The sequence below is a fragment of the Anser cygnoides genome, chromosome Z (assembly GCF_040182565.1).
Source record: "Anser cygnoides isolate HZ-2024a breed goose chromosome Z, Taihu_goose_T2T_genome, whole genome shotgun sequence".
Taxonomy (NCBI): domain Eukaryota; kingdom Metazoa; phylum Chordata; class Aves; order Anseriformes; family Anatidae; genus Anser; species Anser cygnoides.
Window position 1 is genome coordinate 52,226,790 of NC_089912.1, and position 22,184 is coordinate 52,248,973.

The following is a 22,184-nucleotide window of genomic DNA, read 5'->3' on the forward strand; positions in this document are numbered from 1 at the left end:
GTCGGTGGCATTTATTTGATCTTCTCCATCACATGAAGCCAAACCAAATTACTGTCCAGATTAAGTGAAACAGTAAGCATATGTGTATTCACAAAGCATTAGTAAATGCGTCAAGCACTTTTGGTTCATTAAGGTCAACGAGATCACTCATGCTTAAAGCTTTGAATATGCTTAAATATTTTGCTAGGTTATGGATAAATACAAAAGAGATTTCAGTAAGTATAAACATACTTTAACCTTAAGCAATGAAAGAAAATCAGAGGAGAACTGGAAATAGGAAATAATCTTGGATCAAATTTATTAAAATGATGGAAAAAACCAAGCGGTAGCTAGACTTTGATTTCAAAAGGTACACTTTGAGAAATTAGGGAAATAACAATTTGAAAGAAGTAGAACCTTGGATCTCTTTAAATCAAAGTATAAAATCCAAATTACACTAGATGTCTAACATTCGTGTATGAAAAAGATGTACCATTTTTCTGATGAAACCAGATTGTCTTCCATTTTACATTTTTTTTTCTCTAGTGTATAATCCTCTAATATAGAGACATTTTCACCCATTCATATTAGCCATCAAAACACTTTCCCTCATTACATTCCTATTCTTTGCCACTTGACTTAGAAACTTAATGAAAACTTGTTTCCTATGGAGTTAGGTAATATCAAGTCCTGATTTGTTCTGTAGCCATTAGTCACCCTTCTACTTTCTCTTTACACATTTAGATTCTGCATTTTGATCTTGCTAGGTCTCAGCTGTTGCCCTTTAGTGACTTTTTCAGATATGATCGAACAAAACGGACCTTTGACATTTATTTAACCTTGAGATTTAACACCATGCTTTTGACAAAAAGTTCTGAATTTGAGTGATACAAATATTCTCAGCAAAGATAAAGTGTAATGTCCTCTTAAATGGATTTATTAAGAATTAGTATAATTCATCTGTGCTATCATCATTACATTATTTTGAAAAAAATTAATAATGGTAACAGAAGTGTGTGAGTTATTTTGACTTTTGAATCAATTTATAAAATATTCTTTATTCTCTGTATTCTTTTATTATTTTTTTTAATTGCAGAGGACAAAGGATTGATCATCAGTTGTGCCTTTTCTTTTGTGACTACGCATCATGTATCGCTTTTAGATGCAATTCAACTTTTAGAAGTTAATGTTCTGTTAACTCCCATTTATCATCATATTTTACAGTATTAGGTATTAAATACTAATTTCAAATAAATGATTTCCATCTCAGAAAGAGATTACTAATTAAATAAGGTTCTTTTACAGTAAGATGGAGTTTGCAGTCTTATAAAAGTGTGATATTTAGATGTTGTAACATTTTCTTATAGAGCTACTTGACATTTGTAAAAAGAAGAAGAAAGGTTAATGGAAAAGGATTTTTAAATGGAAACAGTATAAAGCGAAAGACATTTTGGTCAGGAACCCTTGCTATAAAATATTATCGCTGGTACATCTTCATCTTTATTGAAAGAAAAAAAATGAAAAAGAAGGAAAGAAGGAAGGAAGGAAGGAAGGAAGGAAGGAAGGAAGGAAGAAAGAAAGAAAGAAAGAAAGAAAGAAAGAAAGAAAGAAAGAAAGAAAGAAAGAAAGAAAGAAAGAAAGAAAGAAAGAAAGAAAGAAAGAAAGAAAGAGAGAAAGAGAGAAAGAAAGAAAGAAAAAGAAAAAAAGAGAAAGAAAAAGAAAGACAGAAAAAGGAGAAATCTCTAAGCAAAACTTTAAAGTTACTAAAAAGTTACTACAAGCTGAGCAGACTGACACAATGCTGAGAAGTGAACTATTAAAATGTAGACTTCTGCATTTGACACTTCCCCCAAATGTCTCAGCACATCTACAGACTGTTCTCAAAGTAACGTGGTTCTATTACGTGAATTCCATGTATTTCATTCAATTGTACTACAAGACTATGTGTCTTTGCACGTATGGAGGTTTTTTTTCTTTGATTACCTCTTCAGCATTATACAACATGACAATTTTAACTGGTTTGAAGACTCCAGGCTAAGGAACAAAGTGTTGAATAAAACAAAGAGAAGTATGATTTTAATGATATCTTTAAAATATATGTATCATAAAAACATTAGCTTTTAAAAATATTCAGTCTTTTTACTGAAAAAGAACCCACAACATTTATTTTCAGAGTTGAAAAATATATTTGGTATATAGAATTGAGGTTTATGAGTGAACGTATTATATGAGTTAAGACTTTCATATCATCCCTTTTCGCTATCAATTAATCTACTAAGTCTTTTTTTAAAAAAAAGCTTGAATATACTGACATCTACAGCAATCATTTTGTGACTTTGTGGTAGAGCTATAAATACCTATGTACCAAGGGGGAAGAGAGCAACTATTTGCAGGAACCGAGGACTATTGCACATCTCCAATCACCCACAATGTCAACATTCATACAGTAAAATGGATGATGATAAAAAAACATACACCTGAGGGGAACACATTATCTAAGGCTAACATAAGCGGCATAAATACTTCATTACCATGGAAATTGTGCACGCTACATGACAGCAGAGAAAGTCAGTTGAGGTAGACCATTTTAATTTTTATTGATAATATGATCACAGGTGTGTTTTTAATCATTTCGCTACTTTAGGTTTCTCATCAACTGTCACTAATAATTTCTTATGAAAAGCACAGTGCCCCTGTGACATTACAAATACAACGCAGAGTTACTAATAATGCTAGATGACATGAAAGATACCCTCTCTATTGTCAGATCACAACTTGAGAAAGTCTGTTTTTCTACTGTACTCAGCCTCTCATGAGGTCCTCCTCAAAGGTCACTCAGCCTCTCCAGGATGTCCTTGCATTTTATGCAAAGTGTGGCTTACATAATGAATGTACACACAAACTTTTACAATGTTCTTGCAAAGAAACAGTGAATTCTGGGTGAAGATGGGATAGCAAAGAAGCAGAACAGCATTCAGTAGGAGCCTGACACCTGTAAGGCCAAAAAGCTCATATCATGTAGGGATGTATCATTAAACTAAAAACCAGGACTGTATTGATATAGCTTCTATGTGTGAAAGGTGTCCTGATGCTTGTTACTAAACTGTATGTATACTAAACTGTATGCGTTTACCACATTTTTTTTTTTTTGCTTTTTGTTGTAAAAGCCACCTTCACACTAGCGTAGTATGAATCTGATAATTAAATCTAAGCACCATTGTAGTAATTTAAGAAAAATGGAAGGAAAATGACTAGAATAAGTAGCCTTCCTTGTAGTTACATGTGGAACTCAGTAGCAGATGTAGTGATAATGAAAGATAGCATGCTAGTATAATTTTTCCTTTCTTAAAATATTTCACTTTAATTTGACAGTTATGAAAAAGAGAACAGCAGGACTTGAACAGTTCAATTTCAGACTAAGTATTTTTGATGTTCTGAAAATTATTTCCTGTGAAAGAAGGATGAATAGAAGGAATCTACTCTCTTCAGCTTTCTATTTGCTTAGCACAGGTGTGACCAAAACTATCAACACGGTGAACAGAAAGGATAAAATCTTGGCTTCTCTGAAGTAAAAGGCAAATCTCCCATTGACTTTAGTGGGTCAGCATATTTCTAAAACTGTGTTTAAAAACACAGCTGCCAGAGTGTGAGACACCAGGTCCTCTGATATGAGATGAAGGCAGATTGGATGTACACGGTAGTCAGAGCAGAACATTGAACACTGTTGTTTCATGGAAGAGTTAGTATGATGTAAAGTGTAGAGATTTTCCAACTAAAAACAATGGACAATTTGTTTCTCTAATTTGGCATTGTCTCATAAACAAAAGATAAGAGGATGAAGAATTACAGTTTGTAAACACTAGAGCCAAACAATAATCATTGTTTGCTAATAAACTACAACGAAAGTGGATTCATCCAAACCAGAAGTTGTACTTCAGCAATAAATATCTAGAAGGGTACTGTATATTAATAACAATTGTTATTCTGGCTCTTTGAATATTAGTTTCTGCTTTTGTTGTTTTTGGATGGAAAGCAATGGGAAAATATTTCTTCAACAGGTTGAAACAAGTTAGCCTGTCAACAACACACTTCTGCCATACCTCAAATTCCAGAGATTTCCAATTTATCAAGATATATCACCTAGATTGACAAATAAAGGCAGAAGACTAAATGTTAAAACTACATCTATCATTATAAAAAATTTAATTTTTATTTTGAATGCCACTTACATGAAGTATTACATCAAGACAGACAATCTTTCTATTTTTTCCTTCATATTTATTGCTCTGAGAGACTTTCTCCATTTATTTCTTTCTCCATTTCAGCTAGGTAATTCTGGTGATATCGGTACTAGAAGCTCCATAGAATGGCATGGTTTTGGGCAGCTATAAAGGGTAGGCCTTCTGTACTGCATGCCTTTGTCTGAGCTGTTGAAACATGCATTTCAGACATATGAATGCTACAGCTGATCCATATTCTACAGTAATTACAGTCTCAAAATAAATTGGAACATGGCAGTACATGACTTAAGAATCCTCTGGCAGTACAAAGATAGACAATTGCTGTGCACATCTTTGCGTAAGCCCTTTAAGACAGTCTCTGAGATTCCATTATGTAAGTAGCAAAAGATCATCTTTCAAACTCCTTTTTTAATTCCAAATATAATAGTTGCATGTTTTGTGGCTGATTGGAGTTATTTGAGTTTGCCAATATCTTTGAGGCACAGGCAGGGTAAGGAGATAAGAAACAATACACAAGCAAAAAATTTGCTCTTCCATACTTACAGAAAAGAGATTCAGCTGATGAAATTCAGCTGGTTGGCTATTAGAGGGTCGCTATCTCTATATTATTATTATTATTATTTTTAATCAAATATGTGATATCCTACCCATTCTCAGCTCCAACATTTCATCGTTACCAGGACCTACCAGTCTAGTGCAGTTCACAATGTGTGACCAAAAAAAAGAGGCATATATTCTCTTTTCCTTACATTTAGAACTTCTTACGTTCCCTGGAGATCACCCTTGTGGAAGAGCTGGAATGAATAAGGTTAAATCACATACTATAAATAATACAAGATTAATCTTAAATGCTAGTATTTGTTCATTCAGAGATCAGCCTCTATAACAAATATAACCTGTCAAAATCAAGCTTATGAAGATGTGATTCTGTGATATAGTTTTCCAAAACCTTGAATATTATACTGAAAGCAAACAACCAAACTTAAAAAAAAAAAAACAAAAAAAAAATGCAACTCCCTGATCATCCCTCCCTCTGCCCCCCCCATGAGATCCCAAAGTAATTGAGGTTCATTTAACAGTTATAATCAATACAGCTGTCATAGCAAAAATCAAAATACCTTGTATGCCCCAGCTTTTTTGCAGACCAACAGAACCTGCAATGTAAGAAAAAAAAAAAAAAGTCTGCAAAATTAGATACTGAGTACATATATATATGCAAAGTATTTTTTAGAACTTCGTGTGTTTTCTGACAGTGTAAACAGATATTCATGTTCTGAAAAAATAAAATAAAAAACATTCACAAAGTATATATAGTAAATAATATGTTGTTGAATGTTTTAGCAGTCTGACTGCTTTGTTCTTCATTTTGTGATATGTTTGAAATGACTACTGTATGAAGTAAATGTCTTGAGTTTTCCCTATCTTAAATGGAAAAAGTATCTTCCCCCAAAAAAAGCATAAGTGACAACATAAGTGACAACAAGGTCTCATATCTATAGAGATTATATTTTTTCATTATTTCTGTTACCTAGACCATTCTTAATCACAGACCCAAACCTCTCTGCACTGGGTTCAGGGGGAGAACAGGAGGAAAACAGAGATGAAGATCTCAAAAAATAAGGAAAAACCAATTTCCTTACGACAAAAACCTCACATTCTGCTTTCATCTTTCATAAAGTGGGCTTATATTAATATTTCCAGATTTTTATTTTTTGTTTTCAGATCAAATGATATACAAATTCATTCTATGTGTAAGAAATTAAACTTTCCAAACTTTGAGCAAATATGAAGACAAGACTAGTAAATATAGCATTCAAAACTATGTTTTCATATCAGTACCTTTCAGAGGGCTACACTGTTTAATTTCCTCTTTCTAATTTTAACAAAGACAATACCTGTATTAAGAAAACAAAACAACCACCACCACCAAAAAATAAAAACAAACAAAAAAACCCCACAACCAACCAACTAAAAAAAAACAAAAACACCAAAACTTTCTTGAACCTGAAATTGTAGCATCAGCAATAAGATGCTTCTCTTTACTGAAGGAAACTGAATTGCCTACAGCAGGACTCATTATGACCTCAAATCAGTGATCACATATTTCCTATACAGGACACTAACCATATCATAATCTAAAACAACAAGGTACTATATCCCTTATTTATTTCCCATTAAGTAGCAATACAGAGAATGGCTAAAGCCTTTTCAAGAGTAAAGTATATAAAAACTGCAAGGAATTCACACTACTATAAAACAAAGTGTATGACAACTACTTATAAAAATAAAAGTGCAAGGATCTGCCTTAGTACAATAAAATTAGCATAGGTGATCCTGCATTTGTACTTTCACCTCCCTGCATGAGACCAAAGGAAATATCTCCTAAAACATATTGTAGTTTGCAGAATATACTGCAGATGTGCAAAGAAAATACTAGACTTTTGCAGGTTAACGAATTAGACTACGGAAATAGAATCATAGAATCATAGAATGTCCCAAGTTGGAAGGGACCTATAAGGATCATCAAGTCCAACTCTTGGCACCACGCAGGTCTACCCCAAAATTCAGACCATGTGACATAGCGCACAGTCCAAACGCTTCTTAAACTCTGACAGGCTCGGTGCAGTGACTATTTCCCTGGGGAGCCTGTTCCAGTGTGAGACAACTGTCTCAGTGAAGAACCTCTTCTTGATGTCTAGCCTAAACCTCCCCTGCCTCAGCTTGACACCATTCTCACGGGTCCTATCACTGGTCACTACAGAAGATAGATTGGTGCCTTCCCCTCCACTCCCCCTCCCATTCCCGCAGGTCCTGTCACTGGTGATAACGGAGAATAGGTCACATGCCTCTCCACTCCCCCTTGCAAGGAAGTTGTAGACTGCGTTGAGGTCCCCCCTCAGCCTCCTCTTCTCCAGGCTGAACAGGCCCAGGGACCTCAGCCGCTCCTCATATGTCTTCCCCTCTAGGCCCTTCACCCTCTTTGTAGCCCTTCTCTGGTCACTCTCCAACAGTTTTACGTCCTTTTTGTACTGTGGTGCCCAGAACTGCACACAGTACCTGAGGTGAGGCCACACCAGCACAGAGTAGAGTGGGACAATCACTTCCCTCGACCAACTAGCAATGTCAAGTAAAGAATACTATTCTCTAGAATATTCATTGGAAAATACAAATCAAAAGTGTTTCATATTTAATAAATAACATTATATTTCAATAAATAAATAAACAAATAAAAATGTAGTCATTGTCCCCTCTCCAGGCAATTTCGATTTCAGTTTAACGATACCGTTAGCATAATTATCAGAATGGCCAGTTTTAAGTGAGAGGACAAAAAAACGAGGAGTGAATGCAAGGAATAAATCTTATCACAGTACCAGGAGTACAATTATACAATTATGATTTTTCCATAGACTATTTAAACGTCTTATTCCTCACCTAGGAAACCAAAAGAAACTTAGTATTTGAGGCAGGACAGAAGAGTACCAGCAATACAGACACAAAGATCTTGAAAGATTTACAGTCCTTGCAAGCCCTTTGTTCATGGACGGTGTTGGATTGCTTTGACTATCAGTAACAGAGAACTGCTCTCTCCTTTAGAAAACAGGACAAAAAATAAAGTGTGACTATACAAGGAGAAAGGAGAGGCTCTGTATAAAATCACAGAATCATTTAGGTTTGAAAATACTTTCAAGAATATCAAGTTCAGCCATCAACCTGACTTACTAGTAACCTTTAGAGGTCTTCATAGTGGATGCTCATGTTAAATGCTGCTTTGTGGAAAGACTTCAAGGATACTCATAAATCGTTAGTTGATATACATTACTTTCATGTGCACACACACATATCACAGACAATTGTGATATACTACTCTGAGTAAGTATCTGAATGCATGTAAAATGTATGCAGAGCCAGAGCCAAAAAGATTTTCAGTGGCTTTGGTAACAAAGTACAGTACATATCCAACAGGGAGAGAATGAACCATAAATCTCATAATGTATATTTGTATTAGTTATGAAAGTGATTTTCTCATGCAGGCCCGTACAGGAACATACTGGCAAAGAAAAAGAAGGCTTCTGGAAGGAAAAAGCCTTGAGTAAGTGACACTTCATTGAACAGTCTGTGGGAAATCACAACTCCACAACATCTGTTTCAACCCTTCAAATAAAATTAACTTAAATTAAGTACATAAATAACTTACTATGCACATATCAACATAATCAATAAGCAACAGAATCGTAATCACAACTGCCATTAAGATTTGTAGTGAAAGATAAGAATAAAGAGATAATTGCAATCAGAAAACATGCTGAGTAGAAATAAATTAGAGTGGATTTTAAACAGTGTTAAATAATAGAGATGTCGCGCAAATAACATTCAACAACATTTGACTGTACGATATGCATCAAGGACAGGTAACCTAGGAGGAATACAGAGAAATTGTACAGTCAGGGATCAGGTTAGGCTGTGCTTGCATCCCAGAAGGCCATTTGCATCCCAGGGTGCATCAAAAGAGGAGTGGACATCAGGTTGACGGAGGAGATTTTCCCCTCTGCTCTGCCCTTGTGAGGCCTAACTTGGAGTACTGCATGCAGGTCTGGAGGCCCCAGCCCAAGAAGGATGTTGATTTGTTAGAATGGTCCAGAGGAGGGCTACAAAGATGATCAGAGGGCTGGAGCACCTCTCCTATGAAGAAAAGCTGAGAGATCTGGGGCTGTTCAGTCTACAGAAGAGAAGGCTCTTGGGTGACCTCATTGTGGCTTTTCAGTACTTAAAGGGGACATAAAAAAGATGAAGAGTGACTTTTTGCTCAATCAGATAATAATGGGACAAGGGGGGATGGTTTTAAACTAAAAAGGGGAGATTTAGATTAGATTTTAGGAGGAAATTCTTCACTCAGAGGGTGGTGAGGCACTGGAACAGGTTGCTCAGAGAGGCTGTGGATGTCCCATCCCTGGAGGTGTTTAACACCAGGTTAGATGAGGCCCTGAGCAACCTGATCTAGTGAGTGGCATCCCTGCCTATGGCAGGTGGGTTGGAACTAAATGATCTTCAATGTCTCTTCCAACCCAAGCCATTCTATTATTCTACGAAAGCTAAAACTCTGTTTGAATTAAATTTGGTCAGGGATATCAAGGGCAGCAAGAAAGGCTTATATGGGTACTTCAGTGATAAAAAGAAGACTGGGGAAATTGTGGGCCTTTTCCATAAGGAAATGGGAGACCTAGCTATCCAGGATATGGAGAAAGCTGAGGTATTCAATGACATTTTTGCTTCAGTCTTCTCCAGCAAGAGGTCTAGCCATGCAGCCAAAGTCCCAGAAGGCAAAGGCAGGGACTGGCAGAATGAAGAACTGCCCAGCGTAGGAGAAGATCATGTCTTAGACCATCCAAGGAACCTGAACAGTATGTAAGTCCTTGGGACCAGATGACATACATCCATGGGTCCTGAGGAACTGGTGTGTGAAGTTGCTAAAGCACTATCTGTCAAATTTGATAAGTCATAGCAGTGTGGTGAAGTTCCCACTGAACGGAAGAGGGGGAAACATAAACTTTAAGGAAATAATAAAGGAAGACACTGGGAACTACAGGCCAGTCAGTCTCACCTCCGTGAGATCATGGAGCAGATCCTCCTGGAAACTATGCTAAGGCACATAGAAGATAAGGAGGTGTTTGGTGACAGCCACCGTGACTTCACTAAGAGTAGATCATGCCTGACAAGTCTGATGACCCAGCGATCTTGCTTGACACAGAGGTGAGACTGACTGTCCTGTAGTTTCCAGGGTCTTTTTTTTTTTTTTTTTTAAGAATGCAGATTATATTTCCCCTCTTCAAGTCATTCTTTGCTTATCTTTTTCCTGTTCTTTACCCTGGCCCCATCTTTGCTGAGGGAATCAATTCCCACTTTTCTTTATCTCCTGCACTCTCTCATCTTACTGTTGATTTTGTTCACTCTCTGTGGCCTCCTATCTTTTCCCTGCTCCAGACAATGCTACACGCCCATCTTTTTTTCCTGTCCCACAGAATTATAATCTACATTTTTTAGTCTTCTGTATCTCTGAAATCACAAGGTTGTCATTGGTGCTATTTAATTCCCTGTTTTTCTCAATATTCACAAATGTCTTTTCCTGAATTTCTTCTGTATTTCAACTCTACACTGTCTTTCACTAGGATACCAACTGAGAGTAATAAAGAAAAAGATTCTGATGGAAATGAACCATTGCCAGTAGTCAAACATTGTACTAAAAACAGAGAAAGTGTGCAGCCTTTCACTTCCTTTCCTACCCAGCCCAAATTCTGGTTTCCTCAGTTTTCTGTTCTTGTGTTACAGTGACAGAGGAAGACTGTATTAAGTATCTGGCTTATTCTGATTTATATGCATCTCAACACCAAGATGAGATAAGTATATGCCAAACTACACAGACAGTTCTTTGTTGAGTTCTTTACCTTTCCCAAAATTATAAGACTCAAGTCAATAGTAAAATATCATTTCAACAAAGTACTTCTGCTCTCCAGAAGTTACCTCTAATATCAGCAATATGTTCTTTCTGCACCCTAAATTCTTAAAACAGCTCAGGAAATTCTGATTCCAAGAGAAAACAGGACAGGTTCCTCTAACGATTTCTGATTGAGAAGATAGTGACTTGCGACCTAAACAACTGGGGAGAAATTCTGCCCCTGATGACTTATTGGCCAGGAACTCTAATGACTTCAGTATAAAACATGCCTGAGCATCCTAAGGCACAATTTGATTCCAACTGATTCTGTGTTTACTGAGACTGAAGATTACTCCAGGGAAGATGTTGTCTGTGCCACAGGGAAAGTAATTATGTTTGAAAAAGGTGTTGATAGATCAAGAATAAATAAGCAAAGAATCATACATGTATTCAAGTAAAGAGCTTAAGCAAATGTAAACATATACATGCATTGTTCAAGTGTCAAAACTACAACGTGTGCTATAATCAACCCATATTCTATTGCCACTAATATGGCATGTTTTAGAAACTGGTCGAAGATCCTAGTCACCTAGTTCTCCTCTTAGGTTGCCCCATTCTAGTCTTAGATCACCCCAGCTATAGATATACAAACAACTTCCAGGTGACCTCACTATGGAAAAGAACAAGAGAAGAAAGAGGAAGACAGAGGAATGGAACAACATAAAAAATGTGAATATGACAATTATCTATAGCATCACATCATCTGAGACAAATATAGACTTAACATACTTCATGAAAGTAGAAATGATTTGCTTGAAATTTGGTATTAACTTAAACAGACAAGAAACATATTGGTAAATTGTTATTTCTGTGAATAAGAAAATATTTCTGTGAAGGGCTTGGGGGGGGGACGGAATATAATGACTTAATATAATGACTTTTATCTTAACTTATATTATCTTATCTTTTTTAACTTTTGCTCACTTGGTTCAGAATTTTGATCCCAACTGTCAAGCAACATCCCTCAGATACACTATGAAAGCCATTGATTGCAATCAACCAATCACAAGGTCAGAATTTTCATTGATGTATAAGGCAAAAGACATTTTCTTCAGAAGTTCCAAAGCAAATTCAGTAGCAGCAGAGTCAGAACAGAAATATTGCTGTATGGAATTAAGAGGCCACAAATTAAAGAAGCAGGGTGAGCATAGGGTTTCAAAGTGATCAGAGGGTAACACACAGAAGTATGAAATAAATATGAGATCCTTTACTTAACGCCCTTTTTCTTTAATCAGGAAAATCTGTCCTATGTTTTATTTTGCACCATGTTGTCCTGGTTTCAGCTGAGACAGAGTTAATTTTCTTCATAGCAGTTGGTGTTATGCTCTGTTTTGGATTTTGAATGAAAATAATGTTGATAACACACTGATGTGTTAGTTGTTATTGAGCAGTGCTTACACAAAGTCAAAGACTTCCTGGCTTTTGATGCTGCCCTGCCAGTGAGGATTCTGGGAGTACACAAGGAGCTGGGAGGGGACACAGCCAAGGCGGCTGACCCATGTGGCTAAAAGTATATTCCATATTATATGACATCATGCTCAGCAATAAAACTGTGGGGAGTTAGCTGAAGAGGGGGTGAGGGTGGTGGGGAGTGGGAAAGGGGGGCTGTTGTTGCTCGGGGATTAGTTGTCTGGTGGTGAGTGAGATTGTGTACATCACTTGTTTTTTGTTGTTGTTTTTGTTATTGTACTGTTCTTATCTCAACCAACAAGATTTACCTTATTTTGATTCTCTCCTCCATCCCACTGCAAGGGAGTGAATGAGTAGACATATCGTATTTAGCTGCCTGCCAGGTTAAACCACAACATATACACATGCCCCAAATAGTAGTTTTTTAGAAAATATATGAACTGTTGTTGATGTGAGAATTAAAGTTCTTTCAGATATGGGTCAGAGTTACACTGCTCTGCCAGGCTGCCGTGCTAAGTATACTTTCTTCTGTTTTGGCACTGAGTGGTCTTATAAATGTTTTTCTGCTGCTGATCCCTGGAGGTCTTTAAAGACATTTAGATTTAAAGCTTAGTGATATGGTTTAGTGGAGGACTTGTTAGAGTTAGGTCAGAGGTTGGACTAGATGATCTTGGAGGTCTCTTCCAACCTAGATGATTCTGTGATTCTGTGATGCTCACTAGTAACGAAAAGTCAGATCACTGAGGAATCAAGCTTTTTATAATGTTTTCTCTTTTATGTAAATAAACAGAAAAACTTAGTGCATTGTGATGGGTGTAGATCTCAAGGTGTTGGCAGCAAAAAGACATCAAGAGGGGCCTTTATGAGAAGAGGCCAGTGGCTGCTGTTTCCAAATGGCTCCAACAGACTAACTACTGGCCAAAGGCTGATCCCAATTGCCAAGCTGGTAATGCATCTGTGATAGTGTATTTAAGAAAGGGTAAAAAATGCTGCACAGCTGTTGCAAGAGAGTGAAGTAAAATGTGAGGAACAATTCTGCAGGCAGGAAGGTCAGAGAAGAAGGAGGACTAGGGGATATTCCGAGTACCAGAGCAGAGATTCCCTTTCAGCCTGTGGAGAGCATCTTATGTAAAAGCAGCTTTTCTGGTAGGAACTGTGGCCTCTCTGGGATCTGTGCTGGAGAAGGGGAAAAGTGTGAGAAAGAAGGAGCAGCAGAGAAGAACTGTTACGTACTGACCCTGGTCTGTTTTAAGATATTAAATCTTAATCAATTTTAATCTTCATTAATGACATAGACAGTGGGATCAAGTGCACCCTCAGCAAATTTTCAGTTGACACCAAGCTGAGTGGTGCAGTTGATACAACAGAAGGAAGGGATGCCATCCAAAGGGACCTGGAAGGCTTAAGGAGTGGGCCCGTGTGAACCTAATGAGGTTCATGAGTCCAAGTGCAAGGTCCTGCAGCTGGTTTGGGGCAATCCCATACATAAAAACAGACTGGGACAAGAACTCATTGAGAGCTGCCCTGCAGAGAAGGACTTGAGGGTTCTGGTGGATGAAAAGCTCGAAAAAACCCAGGAGTATGCAAAAAGACCAACTGCATTCTGGGCTGCATCAACAGAGGCATGGCCAGCAGGTCAAGGGAGGTGATTACCCCTTCTACTCTGCCCTTGAGAGGCCCCACTTGGAGTACTTGCTCCAGATCTGGGACCCCAAGAACAAGAAGGACATAGACCTGTTAGAGCAGGTCCAGAGGAGGGGCAAAGGATGATCAGAGGGCTGGAGCACCTCTCCTATGAAGAAAGGCTGAGAGAGTTGGAGATGTTCAGTCTCGAGACAAAAAGGTTCTGGAGACATCTCATTGCTACCTTTCAGTACCTAAACGGGGCTTATGAAAAAGATGGAGAGTGACATTTTTGCGCAGGCAAATAGTGACGGGACAAGAAGGAATGGTTTTAAACTACAAGAAGGGAGATTTAGATTAGATGTTAGGAGGAAATTCTTTACTCAGAGGGTGGTGAGGCACTGGAACAGGTTGCCCAGAGAGGTTGTGGATGCCCCATCCCTGGTGGTGTTCAACACCAGGTTGGATGAGGCTCTGGGCAACCTGATCTTGTGGATGGCATCCCTGATCATGGCAGGGAGGTTGGAATTAGATGAACTTTAAGGTCTTCCAACCCAATCCATTCTATGATTCTATGACATGATTCTAACCTCCATTTCCCTGTGCCACTCAAGAGGAGGAGATAGAAGATTCTGGAGTGAAGGACTGATGTTGAAACTGGGGAGGAAAGGGGGGGCAGGGGGAAGGTATTTTTATTTTTTTGTTTCTCATCATCCCAGTTCATTTTTAATAAAATTAATTTTTGGCAATAAATTAATTTTATTTTCCCCAAGTGAAATCTATTTTGTCCATAACAATAACCAGCAAGTGATCTCCCTGTTTTTGTCTTGTGCCATGAGCTTTTCCATCTTATTTTCTCACTCTGTTGAGGAGGGGGAGTAACTAGCTGCGTGCGGTTCTATCAGCTGATGAATGTCAACCCAGAACATACTCAAATAATTATGTGGGCAGTTATATGCAATTATATGGGTTTCATCAATGCATCTTCCATAGGCACCAATATTTCTCAGAGCGGAGAAAACCTGGAAGTGAGAGCTACCTTTTAAATCTTAAACTTTCTAGGTAAAATTTCCTAATATGGCAGTAATTCTTGCTCAAAATGGCTGTCAGATAGAAAAAAAAATAAAAAAATAAAAAAGACAGGTTGTAGCTCTCAATCAGACAATATCTATAAAAAAAAAATCACATCTTCCATTAGATAAGAGTATGCAATTCCAACTGTAATGAATAAACCATTACCTACTGACTTATAAAAGCTTTATTGTTATATTATTGATGAACAGCTGTACAACCTGCCCTTTGATCCAAAGGGGACCTTGTCCCTTATTCTCACCCTCCCAGAACACACACCCTGAAATATACATATGTGTGGTCAAGAATAGGACGCTGTAGCATTTTTAAGGTGACCACTTCTGTAGAAGTCTTGAAATGCTATGTTGAAATGTATGGAAGTTCTTTGGTTAAAAAAAGACAAAAAAAAATGCATGTAAAGATAATACCAAACACAAACTATCTATAATGGAGATAGAATCAAACTAACAAATAAAACTAGACCAGGAATATCAGAAAATACTGCAGAACAATAGTGCCTGGTCCTGCACTTGGGGCACAACAACCCCATATGAAACACTATGGGTTTGGGGCAGAGTGTCTGGAAAGTTGTGCAAAGGAAAAAGATCTGGGGGTGTTGGTCAATGCTCACCTGAACATGAGCCAGCGATGTGCCCAGGTGGCCGAGAAGGCCAACGGCATCCTGGCTTGTATCAGGAATAGTGTAGACAGCAGGACTAGGGAGGTAATCGTCCCCCTGTACTCTGCTCTGGTGAGGCTGTGCCTCAAGTAATGTGTTCAGCTTTGGGTCCCTCACTACAAGAAGGACATCAAGGCCCTGGTTCATGTCCAGAGATGGGCTACAAAGCTGGTGAAGGGTCTGAAACACAAGTCTTACGAGGAGTGGCTGAGGGAACTAGGCTCGTTTTGTCTACAGAAGAGGAGGCTCCAGGGAGACCTTATTGCTCTCTATATCTAGAAGGTGTGGGAAGCTGGGGGTCAGCCTCTTCTTGCAGATAACTAGCAATAGGACTAGAAGGAATGGCCTCAAGTTGCTTCAGGGGAGGTTCAGGTTGGAAATTAGGAGAGATTTCTTCTCAGAAAGAGTTGTCAGTCATTGGAACGGGTTGCCCAGGGAGGTGTTCGTGTCATTGTCCCTGACGGTGTTTTAAGAAAGGTTGGACCTGGTACTTAGGTATTGGTGGTAGGGGGATGGTTGGACCAGATGATCTTGGAAGTCTTTTCCAACCTTAATGATTCTATGATGCTATGCTTCGATGATTCTACATTTATTTTTATAAAATCACAGAAACATCCTGAAATTGGCAATACCAATACAGCACAAAAATATTCGGATTTTCAAAGTAGTTAAGGCAACCTTGTTGATTTACGCAATAGCATTTTTACCTTCAGGATCCTTGGATACTCCCAAAAGTTCAGGCTAATTTTCATTTAAGCAATACATTGGACTGGGTGGGGAACATGCATAAATCTCTCTCTCAATTTCACCTGCTATAAAAAGACAACAATGCACCCTCATGCTGAATTCTTTCAAAAATGTTTAAAGTATACTTCATTGCTAAATGGGTGGATATCTGATTAGGGACAAGATACGTATTTTATTCAGGAAAATTATGAATGGCTAAACCTAACAGTTCATCACTTGGCAGCAAGGTAATTTTAACATAGAGAAGACTTTAAGCTTTATTAATAAAAAATATATTTGCAATAATTTTAGTATCTAATTAGATAGTATCTAATAGTATTTAGTATCTAATTAAACTTTTGAAAGCTTTACTGCCAGATGACTCCCAAGATGTTGACTGGTGTTGTTTTATAAAGAAGATAGACTTGTTTTTGTTGGCAAGTTTGGAGAACAATAAAAATAAACAGATATCTAATGTTTTATATATTACTTTTCTTTAACAAAAACTATTATTGATGTAAATTTTACCGTATACACAACTTTTCTTTTTTTTTTTTTTTTTTTTTTTTTTTGTATGTTCACCATTCTGTTGCTGAAATAAGTATAAATGGCCTGTGTAATTACACTGAGTGATTTGGTTCCTAACTATTTAGAGGCCTTTAACTTAGGGAATAAGAAGAAACCTTTCACTTAAAAACAAAAAAAGGAAACAAAAAATATTTGTTTAAGTTCTGTAGACCAAAGTACTGTTTACTAATGAAATCTATATTACAAACAAAACAAAACAAAACAAACAAACAAAATAAAAAACTGAGATGAATCATCCTTTATTTGTGCTTGATTTTGAATAACATACTGACAGTAATATCAAGTATTTTTATGATAGGAATGCTATAATCCTCTAACAAAGCTGCTTACATACGCAAGGAATATGACAGGTTTACTGTATGAGATACAGTTTCTAATACATTTGCTTTTAGGTAATCTATTGCACAAATCAGTACTGGTTTCTGTCTAAAGCACTGATAATCTTCTGCTTTGTTTTCAGCAGTAAAAGTAGTCTTACTGGTGTTTTTTGTTTTTTTTTTTCCTTAGTGATCTTAATCATTAATACAAAAGTTGTTACATAGGTGCTGAGTACTGTAGAAGTACATGGGAAATTTAATGGCAAATTTAAAGAAACATATTTCTTAACAAGAAGTTGAGAAAATAAGACAAAATCCAGTCACACCAAAGCAGAAATACAAATAAACAGGGAATAATGAATTACTGCTTGCCCAATACCCATATTAGCTTACATACACAGCAACTTTCTGTAAAAGGAAAATCTCTACAATTACTCATCTAGAAAACAATTTTGCTAAATATAAAAATGATATCATAGTGCTCAATTAATTTGATTGTTCAGGGCACTATAAGTTTTTGAACTGTTTATTGAATAGGGTCAAGTGCAAATTTTCAGCTTTACTTGCCTAAAAATTAAAATAATTGGATTCTGAAGACAATATATTTCAAAGCATAGTGAATTTTAGAACAAAAACTGGAGCTTAGAAAAGTATATAGCACAATATACTGTATATTGTGATGTACAAGTAAAGTTTTAATATATGATTATCACTTTAGGACTCTTTTTTAAAGTAAATCTACTAAGTATTTTGTAGAATTGCTTTACACCCCTTAAAAACATGCTTTTTAAGGTTGTTGACATAGTCTAGGACATTTGAGATGATAAATTACTATAGATTCTATTGTATTCTTCTTATATTGTTGCTTTTAAAAATGGAAATTTAATGATCAATTATCTGTATTGTGAAATCTTACAGCATGAAATTACAATTCATTTCTTGCAGAGAGAATTGGCTGTGCATCCATATTAAATACAACAGTATAATTTGACAGATCTTAGTTGCTTATTCAGTCTGTGATAATGTAAATTATAAATCATTATGCCTTAGGATCCTGTAGCAAATAATATTGTGTATATGTCCATAAAATGAGACAGCTATTCTAGGACACATTTATGACATGAATATTCTTTTAAAGAGGATAAGTTTTGAGGCAAACAGCTTAACTTTCTGTGCATGCCAAACACATTCCATTCATTTGTGTATGGTCATGACAGACAGCCAATTATTGTTTTTAAATGTACATAGCCCTTTGGACTTCTAGGGAAACTGGTTTGATACTATTATTACTTGGTACTCCGATTGTTTGCTTGGTTAACAGCACTGTGAAAGGGCTGGAACACCTCTCCTATGAAGACAGGCTGAGGGAGTTGGGGTTGTTCAGCCTGGAGAAGAAAAGACTGAGGAGACCTTATTGCAGCCTTCCAGTACCTAAAGTGGCCTACAGGAAAGCTGGGGAGAGACTCTTTATCAGGGAGTGTAATGACAGGACAAGGATGGTTTCAAGTAGGACAAGAAATGGCTTTAAACTTTAGATTAAATATTCTGAAGAAATTATTTGCTCAAAGGGTGGTGAGGCACTGGAAAAAAGTTGCCCAGAGAAATTGTGAATGCCCCATCCCTGCAAGTGTTTAAGATTAGGTTGGATGGGGCTTTGAGCAAGTCGGTCTAGGGGAAGGTGTCCCTGCCCATGACAGGGGGGTTGGATCCTGGTGATCTTTATCATCGCTTCCAATCCAAACCATTCTATGATTTCATGACTATGAGCAGGGAACGTAAAACCCCATAAATTTATTCCTAGTTGCAGGGCAACATCTTTTTTACTGTGTATAGCATTCAGCAGGTAACTGCAGGACTAGAATGAATGTTTACAAGAATAAAACAGCAAATTCCATGTGAAAGAAGCCAAAAAATGGTTTGGAGAAAATTCATGCTTAGAGAAATCTTATCATCATTATCTCAGAGGACAAGGAAGACTGCTTTCTATTGCTAGTGACAAGTTTCCAGTATACTTCTGGACTTGCTAAAGCTATATTAACAATTAGTGTTCAAAATGTAAGTTAAAGGTAACATTAAATATTTTACTATAGGCTGCTCATACCAATTCTAGGTGTCCTTGTGGAAAATGATCTGAGTATGAATCCACAGTGCAGTCGTAGTCAAAAGGAAACTGTTTCCTGGGCTCCATTAACAAGATTGCAGAGGGCAGAATAAGGAACATAATTATGCCACTTTGCTGAACAATTCAAAGAACCAAGAATGGATAAAGTTGGATGGCATGTCTGGAGATCTAGTCCAACTCTCTGCATAGAACAGGTTTAGCTATATCAGATTTTTCATGGCTGTGTCCAGAAAGGTTTGAATATTTCTAAAGATGGAAATTCCACAACCTCTCTTCCAGTTTTTGACAACCTTCACAGGAAATATATATATATATATATATATATATATATATATAATTTCTTATGTTAAGATGGAATTTTAGGATTATCATTTTGTGAAAATTTGCAAAAATGGAGTCTGGCTCCATCTTCTTCACACACTCCCATCAGGTTTTTATACATATGGATATGATCTCCCCAGTGATTTCTCTCATCCAGGCTGAACACTTCCATCTCTCTCAGCCTTTTAATACAGAATGATAGAACACTTTGCATTGGAAGGGACCATTAAAAATCATGTAGTCCAAGCCCCACTTCCATGGGCAGAGTCATTTTTCAATAGATGAAGTTGCTCGAGGCCCAGTCGAACCTGATTTTGAACACTTCCAATGAAGTTCCATCCACAGCTTCTATGGGCACTGGATCAGTGTCTCTTTACAATCAATGTAGAAAAAAAAATGCTTTCTTTTTATCCAAACTAAATTTACCTCTTTCTGTTTAAAATTTTTGCCCCTTGTCCTGTCACTATAGGTCCTGGTATGACCAATACTCCAGTCCCTTAATGACTGATTAAAGCACAGCTGCAATATTGTGCCCAATTTTGATCCTGTAGTTCAAGAGAGACATTGAAATATCTAAGAGTCCAGCATCCACCAAGGTGCTTAAAGAGTTGGAGAACTTGACATCTGAAGACATATGGTTTGTTCAGACTGGAGAATAAAATGCCTTGATGTAAATCTAATTGCAATCATCTAGTACCTAGAAAGTAGTTAGAGAAGAAATGAAGGTACAAAGAGCAAGTTCGGGACCTCCTGATGCAATTTAACAACTACATGTCTATGGGGCCTGATAACATGCATCCCAGAACCCTGAGGGAATTGGTTAGTGTAGTTGCCAAGTCAACTCTCTGTCATATTTGAAAAATCATGGCAGTCAGGCAAAGACCCCAGTGGCTGGGAAAAGGGAAACATCACTCCCATTTTTAAAAAGGAAAGAAAGAAAGACCTGGGAAACTACATACTGGTGAGCCTCACCTCTGTGCCTGGCAAGGTCATGGAACAAATCCTACTGGAGGCAAGGCTAAGGCACATGCAGGACAAGGAAGTGATCCAAGACAGCCAACATGGCTTCAGCAAGGGCAAACCATGTCTGACCAATCTGGTGGCCTTCTATGATGGAGTGACTGCATCAGCTAACAAGGGAAGACCAACTGATGTCATACACTTCTACTTCTGTAAGGCTTTTGCAACAATCCCATAGGACATCCTAATCTCTAAATTGGAAAGATATGGATTTGAAGGGTGAACCATCCACTGGATAAGGAATTGGCTCGATGACCACACCTAGTGAGTAGTGGTCAATGGTTCTATGTTCAGGTGCAGGCCAGTGATGAGCAGTGTCCCCCAGTCCTGTCTTGGGACAGGTGCTTTTCAATATCTTCATCAATGACATAGACAGTGGGATTGAGTGCAATCTCAGCAAGTTTGCAGATGACACCAAGCTGAGTGGTGAGGTTGATACCAAAGAAGGAAGAGATGCCATTCAAAGGTACCTGGACAGGCTAGAGAAGTGGGCCCATGTAAACCTGATGAGGTTCAACAAGTGCAAGGTGCTGCACCTGGGCCGGGGCAATTCCAGACATGAGTACAGACTGGGAGAAGAATTCATTGATGGCAGGCTTCTGGAGAGACACTTGGGAGTTCTGGTGGACGAAAGGCTCAGCATGAGCCAGTAGTATGCACTTGCAGACCAGAAGACCAACTGGGTCCTGGGCTGCATCAAAAGAGGTGTGACCAGCAGGCTGAGGGAGGTGATAGTCCCCCTCTGCTCTGCCTTAGTGAGTTCTGCATTTATATTTGGGGCCTGCAGCAAAGGAAAGATATGGACCTATTAGAGTGAGTCTAGAGGATAGCTACAAAGACGATCAGAGGGCTGGAACACCTCACTTACGAAGAAAGGGTGAGAGAGCTGGCAATGTTCAGCCTGGAAAAGGGAAGGCTCCAGGGAGACCTCATTGTGGCCTATCAATACTGAAAGGGGTCTTATAAAAAGGGTGGAGAAGGACTCTTTACTTGGGTATATAATGATTGCACAAGGGGGAATGGTCTTAAACTAAAAGAGGATAGATTTAGATGGGACATTAGGAGGAAATTCTTCACTGTAAGGGTAGTGAGGCACTAGAACAGGTTGTTAAGAGAAGTTGTGGATGCCTCATCCCTGGAGGTGTTCCATCCAGGCTGGATGGAACCTTGGCTAACCTGATCTAGTGGGTGGCACCCCTGCCTATGAGAGGGGGGTTGGAGTTAGATGATCTTTAAGGTCTCTTCCAACCCAAGCCATTCTATGATTCTATGACACTTTCTTCACAAGATACAGGACAAGTGTTAATGGGAAAAGAAAAGAAAAAAAAAAAAAAAAGGAAAAAAAAAAGCCTTTATTGGAAAAGCAATTAAGTATTGGAATAGGTTGCACAGGGGAGAAAAATCCCTTCGCTGGAAATTCTCACAAAGTGTTTTGATAGATTGGGATAACCTAATCTAAGGCTCTAATTTCAAGAGGCAGTTGGTTTAAATGAACTCCAGATGTCTCTTCCAATCTATAGGCTTTTAGGATTCTATAATTTTATACGAATTTTTGTTCTTAAGATTAGTCAAATGATTGACGTGACCTTAATGAGCT

At 37.7% G+C, this 22,184-nt stretch overlaps 1 protein-coding gene across 35 annotated transcripts in view; it reads right to left on the minus strand.

Moving 5' to 3' along the window:
- The window catches only part of PTPRD (protein tyrosine phosphatase receptor type D), a 1,327,869-nt gene that overhangs the window by 691,490 nt on the left and 614,195 nt on the right, over nt 1-22,184 (minus strand). For 31 of the 35 annotated variants that reach the window (XM_066988380.1, XM_066988378.1, XM_066988348.1 and 28 more), the window contains one exon: nt 5,339-5,374. The exons of 3 other annotated variants lie outside the window; for them this stretch is intronic. The gene's annotated coding sequence lies outside the window, so the exon portion shown is untranslated. Of the gene's footprint in view, nt 1-4,969; nt 5,015-5,338; nt 5,375-22,184 lie in introns of all 35 variants that reach the window. One more of the 35 variants, XM_066988349.1, reaches the window with a different exon arrangement.